The sequence below is a fragment of the Carya illinoinensis genome, chromosome 10 (genome assembly GCF_018687715.1).
Source record: "Carya illinoinensis cultivar Pawnee chromosome 10, C.illinoinensisPawnee_v1, whole genome shotgun sequence".
NCBI lineage: Eukaryota > Viridiplantae > Streptophyta > Magnoliopsida > Fagales > Juglandaceae > Carya > Carya illinoinensis.
The window spans coordinates 27,865,325-27,875,695 of NC_056761.1; positions in this window are offsets into that span (position 1 = coordinate 27,865,325).

The window sequence follows — 10,371 nt, forward strand, 5'->3', positions numbered from 1 at the left end:
AAAGAGATTTTATAAAAATAAATTAAAAAATTAATTTAGTATAATACGTTAGATTTATTTTACAACAAAATATATTTATAAACTAACATGTCACATCACAGCACATCAATTTGTATATTTATTTGAGAAATGATAATTGATGTGCAAGCGTCTCATAATTATTTTAAAAAAATAAATAAATACAGGACTTATATTAAAAAGTTAATCTTTTAATAGTAGATCATATTCTTTTTCAAAACGACTGCACGATACTTGTACATTCCACGACCATATGTAACATTACTAAATATTTTTTTGTAAAATCTATTTATGACTAATGTTGGGGGATTTTTCTCAACAGTATCAGCCCAACCCAAATGGATGCAGCATCTAGCCTAAAGCCAGGCTGAGGCCCATTTGACTCATGACAGTCTATCTGCGGAATTTCCAGCCTTGGAAGAATGCTGGTCAAGCCAATGAGCCGGGTGGGCCATGGCCTGGAGAGCACCAGTCCCCCTTTACCATGGAAGGAGCAGCACGTCACAATGATGGAACGCCACGACCTAGCACCCCCTCCTAGAGACTACGTTACATTAAATGGTTTCTGGCATGAGGCACCTTGGGCCAAAAGGGCAAGGCATGAGTCTCTAACCCCAGGGACAGGTATAAAAGTCGCCCCCCGAACACCAAGCAAAAGTAACTAAAAACAACCACCTGGTTTTAGAGTTTCACCTTTTTCTCCTACTGACTTAAGTATCGAATGCTCCATCAAGTTGTCACTCGGCCGCTGAACCTTGGAGTGACTTTGCGTATATAGGTAACAAGGAAAGCTTGAACCCCCGAGGAGCCTGGCCCAAAGGCATATGAAGCAAGACGTTAACGTGATATCTGCTCCTTCTTTCTTCTTCTTTATGTATGAGCATCAATCTACGTGTCAAACTTGGATCTATGTGTTGAGCCTCGTTCTACATGTCGAACTTCGTTCTACGTGCTGAGCCTTATCCTAAGTGTTGTACCTTGATGGCGTGTTCTGAAAGTTATCCAGCGGATTTTAAAGTAAGATAGATATTTTAAAATTTACGGATATTTTAAATATTATAGAAATATTTTCAGTATTATTAGATAAGCTTATTTTTAAATTAACACAATTATAATATTGTCATGAGCTCTGAACATATTATAATTGTGGATAATTACTTAGATTAAATATTTTAGTTGTTTTAAAATATTAAGATGTTTAACTTTTCGTTGAAAACTCTAATTTAATTTAAATGATTTTATTCTCTTTAAGTAATTAACGATACTTCATTTTAAATAATGATGAAGAAATATTATTTTATAAATTTTAGTTTATAAAATAATATTATATCTTAGTTCCTCTCAGTGTTTTCTTTAAGTATTTTATTTATTTTAATAAAACACTTATGCGTTTTCAAATTATTATTTAAACTCATCGTTAGATCGTTTTGAGAATTCCGAAGTGAATGACTAGGATTAAATACCCAACCCCCTACCCTTTTCCTTTCACTTTTTCCTTTCTTCTTTTTCTCTCTTCTCTTTTCTCTCTCTTTCTTCCATGCACATTCAGCCCAATTACTCCTTCTTCACCGTTTGGTTCAAGCTTCCAGCTAGCGCCACCTCCAGCCGCCATGCCCCACCTCCACCTCCGGCATGATCCTCCCCCACCGGTGAGCACTACTGCACCGGTGGTTAGCTATACCGGCCACCTCCTCTCTCTCCTTCTTCCTCCAAGCAAATAAGTTTTACACTCATTTTCTCCTCCTTGAGCCACCATACACGGCCAAAATGGCCACCAAGCACCACCAATGGATTCACCACATCATGGGCTTCCTCCCCATGTCCTCATTTCTCCCTAACTCTCTCTTTCTCCAATGGATCTTCACTCACACACATACGGTTGCACCACCGTACATAGCTACCCACGGTGTTTCACCACCACCACCTTGTTCCTCTCATCACCATGACCTTCCCCAACAAATTTCATGGCCAACAGAGTTGTACACAGCTCTCACTCTCCCTCACTCTCCAAGGCCGTATTTCACTTCTAATGGCCGATCTGCCACCTTATGGCCACCACCGAGCCACCACAGCTCCACCACATCTTTATCTACTGATGGGCCCCAAGGTGGACCAAGTCTTAAGGATCAATTACAAGATTAAGAGCCACGAAGATTAAGCGAGCAATGCAAGAATTGGTGCAATCCAATTGGGATGAAACTAGCAAGAGCCCAACACACATGATGGGCTTGAAAGAATGAGAACCAGTTTTGATCCACTTAATCCAAGCTATGGAAGACACGACTTGAGCCGATTGTTATTAAAGACCATGGACTTATTTATTTCATTGAAATGACTTATTTTATTAGTCAAAGGAATTATTCTAGAATAATTGGGCTTGGGAGATGTCTAGCCCATATGTCTTATTTCTAATGAACTAGGGTTTTTGGGAAGGCCTTGTATTTTGGCCAAGGGCATATTTGGAAAGTTATTAATTTATGTGAACTAGGGTTTTAGAAGTTACTGTAGCGTGGCACTGTTCACGCTACAGTACCGCGGCACTATTCCTTTAGGGTTTTGGGAATTGTTTATTTAAGGCACTTGTAGCCTCATTTGAGAGGTAAGACATTTTTTATTGAATTTTCATTGTGAGTGAGTTTTCTCCTCGTGTTCTTAATTGAACTCTTGAACTTATCAGAGGTAAATCACAACCTTTGTGGCGTTCCTCCTTATAATTTGGGTTCTTGAGACGGGATTTCATTGGGTCTAGATTTTAATATAATCTAGGTTCTTGGAACGAGATTTCAATGGGTCCAAATTCTCCATCCATAGACTTGAGTTTGGCGTTCTTGGGTTTGTTTTCCAATATTGTTGTTGGGTCTCAAAGCGAGTCGATTGGGGTTCACATCATTTGGTATCAGAGCAAGGTTTCCAATCAGGTCTGATTCTATCTTTTTATTTATTGTATTGTTAATTCTAGGGCTTCAATGTTCTAGAATTGCCCAAAAAAAAAAAAAAAAAAAAAAAGCACAAAAATTCGTTTTCTCCTAGGGCTGCCAAAATTTGCACCATCTAGGGTTTCATTGATTTCCTTCTATTTCCTTGCCAATTTGTATGTGTTTGAATTCAATTGCTTGATTATCACAATTGAATATTCCTGTTTGTGGTTGAATTTTTGAGAAAAGAAAAGAAAAAGAAAAGAAAGGAATAGAAAAGAAAAGAAAAGAAAGGAAAGGAAAAGAAAAGAAAAGAAAGGAAAAGAAAAAAAAATTCGAAAAAAAAAAAATTCAAAAAAAAAAAGGGAGAGAGAAGGAAAGTAGAGGTAGCATATTCAGTGGTTGCTATATAGTTACAATAAAAGAGAAAGAAAGAAATTTGTTGATTGGGTCTTGTCCTTAAAGGGGCTGAATTACCTCTTGTTACCTCTTTCTAGTTGGTATCTTGTGTTACAGTCACTCTTCCATTCGTATAATTTCCTTGATTCCCTTGTCATTTTATTCATTCCGTATTTCTCTTGTTCTTGTTTCTTGGATCTAATTATTAGTTGGGATAAAACAAGGTTGTATTGCCTTGATTTAGTTCAATTAGTTTTGAAAGAACTTGAGTGGGAAAACTCTTGAGGTAAAAGGCAAGAGAGTGTGAGATCATTATCGGGAAAAAGCCAATTAAGAGTGAAACACGAGTGGAGCGCCATTATTTGAGTGTAAACACGTGAGGGAGAGCGTGTGAGGTCTTTTTCCACTAACATTCTTTTTTGTGCAGCACATACAATGTCTCATTAAAGTGACTCATAACCAAAGGGGATGTCAGACAATTCATTCTTTTTGTTGCAGTCCATGCAACAAAAGTTTGAAAGGTTAAATTTGAAGTTGGGGGAAGTGATGGATAAGATGGAACAACAAGGTGCATTGATTACAAATTTGCAAAGTGGGAGAGATAGGAGGAGATGTGAGCCTAGTATTAAGAATAGGTACAATAAGAATGAAGAGTATGGCGAGTCTCTTGTTAGGCGTGCTCCCAATACAGAATTTAAGATGGATGGTATAGAGCAGCAAAGAGAGAACATTTTTCGTACTAGATGCCACATCAACAACAAGGTATGTAGTATGATTATTGATGGAGGGAGTTGTACTAATGTTGCTAGCACTACTTTAGTTGAGAAATTGAATCTACCTACTTTGAAACACCCTAGACCATACAAGTTGCAGTGGTTGAATGATTGTGGGGAGGTTAGGATAAATAAGCAAGTGCTAGTTTCTTTTTCAATTGGGAGGTACAAGGATGATGTACTTTGTGATGTTGTGCCTATGCATGCTGGCCATATTTTGTTGGGGAGGCCGTGGCAGTGTGATAGGAGAGTGATCTATGATGGGTTTAGAAACATGTACAGTTTTGAAAAGGATGGAAAAAGAATCAAACTTGCTCCTTTAACTCCAACACAGGTCCATGAGGACCAACTGAAGTTGAAAGGTGAGGTTGATCAAAAAAGAAATAGTGAGGCCAAAACCTCAAGAGAAGGAGAGAGTGAAAAGAACAAAGAGAGTGAAGAAAAAATAGAGAGTGAAAAGAATAAAGAGACTGAAGCAAAGAGAGAGAGTGAAAAGAAAAAAGAGAGTGAAAAGGAAAAAGAGAGTGAAGAAAAAATAGAGAGTGAAAAGAATAAAGAGACTGAAGCAAAGAGAGAGAGTGAAAAGAAAAAAGAGAGTGAAAAGGAAAAAGAGAGTGAAAGAAAAAAAGAGAGTGAAAAGAAAAATGAGAGTGAAAAGAAAAGCTGGAGTGAAGAAAGTGAGAGAAAAGCGAAGAGAGAAGTGTGTTTTTATGCTAAGGCAAATTTTACTACTAACGGATTTAATGAATCTTTGCCTAGTATTGTTATCTCTTTGTTGCAGGGATATAAGGTCGTAATTCCTAGCGGAGTGTTTAGTGGATTGTCATCTATTAGAGAGATAGAGCATTACATTGATTTTATACCAAGTGCGACAATCCCTACTCGACCTTTCTTTGAAGAACATGAGTCCTTGACGCACTTGAAAGGACACTGTAAGTTGAATAGAATGCATGACAAGTGGGTGCAACTCATTGAGACATTTCCTTATGTAACTAAGTACACACAAGGTAAAGAAAATTTTGTGGTTGATGCTTATGTAAGAAGGTACGTCCTTGTCATCATTATAGATGCAAAGTTATTGAGACTTAAATATGATAAGAACTTGTTTGTTAATGATGATGGCATGACTAGTGTGTATGGAGTACGTAAGAAAGCATCGTTTTCTCATTTCTATAGACTAGATTGGTACTTGTTTAGAGAGAAAAGATTTTGTGTGCCTACTAGTCTTATGCGTGAGTTGCTTGTGCATGGATGTGGTCTGTTGGGAAATTTTGATATAAAGAGGATTTTAGACGTGTTGGATGACCATTGGTGGGAGTACTACTTACCATTCATTGAATTTGCATATAATTGGAATGGTCATTTTGGTACAAAGAAAACCTTAGATGTGTTTCATGAACGTTTGTGGGAGTATCATTTGCCAGTCATTGAATTGTTGGATGAACATTTCTTTTGGCCTAAGATGAAAAGAGACGTCAATTGCACTTGTGGCATGTGCATTACATGTAGGAAGGCCAAGTCTAAGGTTTTGCCACATTGGTTGTATACACCCTTACCCGTTCCTAGTAAACCATTGGTAGTAGGCATATCTATGGACTTTGTTTTGGGGCTGCGTACAACTAAAAGTGGTAACGATTCTATTTTTGTGGTTGTGCATAGATTTAGTAAAATGTCACATTTCATTCCATGTCATAAAATTGATGATATCACAAACATAGCTAACTTATTTTTCAGGGGGATAGTGCGACTTCATGGTGTACCTAGGAGGATTGTTTCTAATACCCAGCTCTTATGCACTATTCTTCATAAGAATTTAAGAACTTGGGAGGATTGTTTGCCATTTAAAGAGTTTGCATATAATAGGACGTTGCATACTACTACTTCATATTCTCCTTTTAAAGTTGTTTATGATTTTAATTCACTTACTCATTTAACTCTAATACTTTTGTTTGTGGATGACAGAAGTAGCTTGGATGGACATTTCCAAATTCTTGATAAAATTAATGATATTTCATACCTAGTGGATCTTCCAGGTATGTATCACGTGTTTGCTATTTTCATTGTTACTGATCTTTTTCCCTTTGATCCAGGTGGAGATTCGAGGTCGAATCCTTTTGAGGAGAGGGGGAATGATGGGCCCCAAGGTGGACCAAGTCTTAAGGATCAATTACAAGATTAAGAGCCACGAAGATTAAGCGAGCAATGCAAGAATTGGTGCAATCCAATTGGGATGAAACTAGCAAGAGCCCAACACACATGATGGGCTTGAAAGAATGAGAACCAGTTTTGATCCACTTAATCCAAGCTATGGAAGACACGACTTGAGCCGATTGTTATTAAAGACCATGGACTTATTTATTTCATTGAAATGACTTATTTTATTAGTCAAAGGAATTATTCTAGAATAATTGGGCTTGGGAGATGTCTAGCCCATATGTCTTATTTCTAATGAACTAGGGTTTTTGGGAAGGCCTTGTATTTTGGCCAAGGGCATATTTGGAAAGTTATTAATTTATGTGAACTAGGGTTTTAGAAGTTACTGTAGCGTGGCACTGTTCACGCTACAGTACCGCGGCACTATTCCTTTAGGGTTTTGGGAATTGTTTATTTAAGGCACTTGTAGCCTCATTTGAGAGGTAAGACATTTTTTATTGAATTTTCATTGTGAGTGAGTTTTCTCCTCGTGTTCTTAATTGAACTCTTGAACTTATCAGAGGTAAATCACAACATTTGTGGCGTTCCTCCTTATAATTTGGGTTCTTGAGACGGGATTTCATTGGGTCTAGATTTTAATATAATCTAGGTTCTTGGAACGAGATTTCAACGGGTCCAAATTCTCCATCCATAGACTTGAGTTTGGCGTTCTTGGGTTTGTTTTCCAATATTGTTGTTGGGTCTCAAAGCGAGTCGATTGGGGTTCACATCATCTACCTTTCCCTAACTTTCCATGAAGTTCTATGGCCTTTTACCGCCTCAAGCAAACTGTCACAATTTCGGATTCATTGTTCATGACGTGATGCCACCGTGCTCCGCCACCTTTGAGCACCACGAGGTCACCTTGAACTTTTCCAAGGCCACACCTAGCTATTCTCAAGCCCAAACCATCACCTTACGTGGTGGACAGCCATCGTACGCAGTGTTACGGCCACGTACGACTCCTTCGATGCTTGATCGTGACGAGCAGCAAGCGACTCACGGGCTATCCCGTTGATGGTATAATCCTTTATCTCTAGTTATTTACATTTAAAGTAGTTGATTGGTTGGACTGTAGATTGCATAGTTAGTATTTGTGGAGTTCGCTGTGTAATTGTGAAGTGTAGTATTGAAGTGTTGGGCTTGATTGTGTAGTATTGCATACTGTACTGTGAACTGGGTGTGAGATAGATGTCATAGTTGTAATAAGGCGTGAGGTGTGAAGAGAGTACGCGTGGAACGTACTCTGTGTAGTGCAGCGACACACCATGTGACGTGCACTGTATTGACGTGTGGCGTAGAATGTAGGGGGTGCGCGTGGAGTGTACTCCATGTTGTATGGCGATGCACCGTGTGGTGTGCATCGTGTTAATAAGCATTGTAGCGAATGGAGTATGCGTGGCACGTACTCCATGTCTCATAACGATGCACCGTGAGGCGTGTATCGTAGCGATGTGTGTTGTAGTGTGGATTGAAGAGAGTTTACGTGAGTGTACTCTGTGCTACATCGTGATACACCGAATGACGTGTCACGAAGGGTTGGATGGCATAGCAAAGAAGTGTGGAGTGTATGGTGTAGCGTTGGGAAACTGTATAACAGTGTCTCAAAGCAATGGTGATGTGGTTATAGTCTAAGGTGACGGGTGTAGCTTTGAGGTTGGCTTGTGGCTGAAGGTAAGTGTGAAGCAGTGGAAAAGTATTAGAGCATGCAGCGGAAGCATGATGGGCATCCTGCTGTTATTCAGGAATTTGTCTCGAGCTGCATAATGTGACAGAGGCGCATTTGTAGATGTAGTCCTCTTGTTAAGTGACGGGAACTGTGTATTAGTGTCCCGAAGCAGTGGTGATATGGCCTATAGTCCGAGGTAACGGGTGTTACCTTGTGGTTGACTATGGCTAAAAGTATATGGAAGTGGTGGAAAAGTATCAGAGCATACAATGGAAGCATGATAGGCTTTGTGACGTGACTCGGGATTAGTCTCAAACTATGTGATGTAAACGATGTGCATTTGTGGATGCAATCCTCTCCTATCAAGTATTGGGATGAACTTGTACAGGGCCAGAAAGTAGGAAGAGTCCTATCAATCGGGTCTAAGCAAGTTGGTATTGGAGTATGGAGCTTGTTTATACAAGAGGGCGTTCATTGAAACTATAAGTTACTCTTAGATGATAAAATGGGATGAGAAAAAGGTGTCTCTGACGAGACATGTGTACCAGACAGGTTTACCATATGTAATGGGTAATCTGTCCTGATCATGGTTACATGGTGTTTTAGCCTCAGAGTTGGCTTGAATTCATATAGCTTGACTAGTTAGGAATGAGGATTTAGTATGGTTAGGATACGTGAAGATAGTGACGAGTATACAGTCTAAGGTTGGGATGCATGACTCTGTTGGTTGGAATCATGTGTCGGATTGTAAAACTAGAAGAATGAGACAGAGATCTTAGTGTCTTAACCCTAAGGTGAATCACGAAGTTTCACTTTAAGGAATAAGACTTCGAAGGTTTTAGTACAGTAAATCGCACGCGAGAGCCCAAGGATGGACGGAGAGTGTTCCAAGTGATGCATAGTTCTATTTTTGGAATAGTTACTTATGTACTAGATAGATGATGACGTAAGGTTATGTGTATGCATGTAGGTTGCCATCTGACATGCACATGAATGGACTGCATGGAATGAGCATGGCATGAAGTCCGGATAAATATTATGCTCATACTCTTCTAGAGTTTTCTTTATAGAAATTAAAAAGAAGACAAAAGCTTTTCTTTAAAAGGAAAATGAAGCTTTTTCTCCACGAGACACGCTTTATAAAAGAAAAAGAGTGAAACTTAAGTTTTCAAGTATAAGTACATAGCACCTTCTTTGGCAACTCCTTTTTATGCACCCAAAGTATGTACATGTATGCATGTGAATAGATGCTATAAGTAGTACGTATTGTATGTATGTTCATGAAAGGAAATGAAACGAAGTTTTAAAAGACATAAGAACTATTAAGGACTGTAAGAACTGAAACTAAAATGAAAAGAAAGAAAAGAAAAGAAAGAAAACAAATTTTTAAAATAACTTTCTCTCCTAAAAATGACTCTTTCTAAACAACTTTTCTTAAATTATAAGAAAGAAAACTATTTTCTCTCTCTTAAAAGAGGAGAAAACTTCTTTTAAAACGACTTTTATGAAATAAAGGAGAGAAAACCATTTTTCTTAATGAAAACTTTTATGAACTGAAAGAAATGAAGAACTGTAAGAACTGTAAGAAACATAACAACTATAAGGACTGAAATGAAAGAATGGACTGAAAAGAAAAGGAAATGATTGAACAGGAATGAATGGATTGAATGGATGATGTATGAAAATACGTAACGGTCACATGAAATGGAATGGAAATGGTACCAATGAATGGACTGGACGAGGCAATTGCAATGCCGGGTAAGTAATACTAGTAGTACAACCAGTGCTGCACCCTGACGGAATGGATTGCCAACCCGTGGCCACGGGTGGAATCAAGTCTAAAAGACTGCTAACCCTAGCACACGGGTTGTAAGAGTGTGCAATGGCCAATGAAAGTGATAAGAATGAATGGATGCATGCTAAGAATGAATGCATGTATGTATGGATGAACGGAATGCATGAATATACGTAAAAAGGATAAATGCATGAAAAGACTCTTTAGAAAATGAAGGCAGCGATGTGTGAGGAACTGTTTTAAAGAAGAAAGCACATTTTAAAGAAAAACCCCACCTCGCAATGTTTTCAAACAAAAGAAAGACATATGCATGCTAAGTACAATATGTATGTATGGAATGATAATTGCATGACTGAAAAGCTATGTTATTATATTTTGACTGTATGAAGTAATACCTACGAGTCATCGACTCATTTTAATTTTTATGTATGCCCTCACAGGCACAAGATGAGTATGATAAGTCAGGACGAGCACAGTCCAAGGGGAAGAGCACGAAGGCCTAGGCAAGATCTTTTATACGAGAAATTTTAATTATGAAAGTTTAATGTTTTGTGCTGTAATCTTTTAATTAAGAAAATGAATTTTATTTATGACATGGAGTCTTTTGTA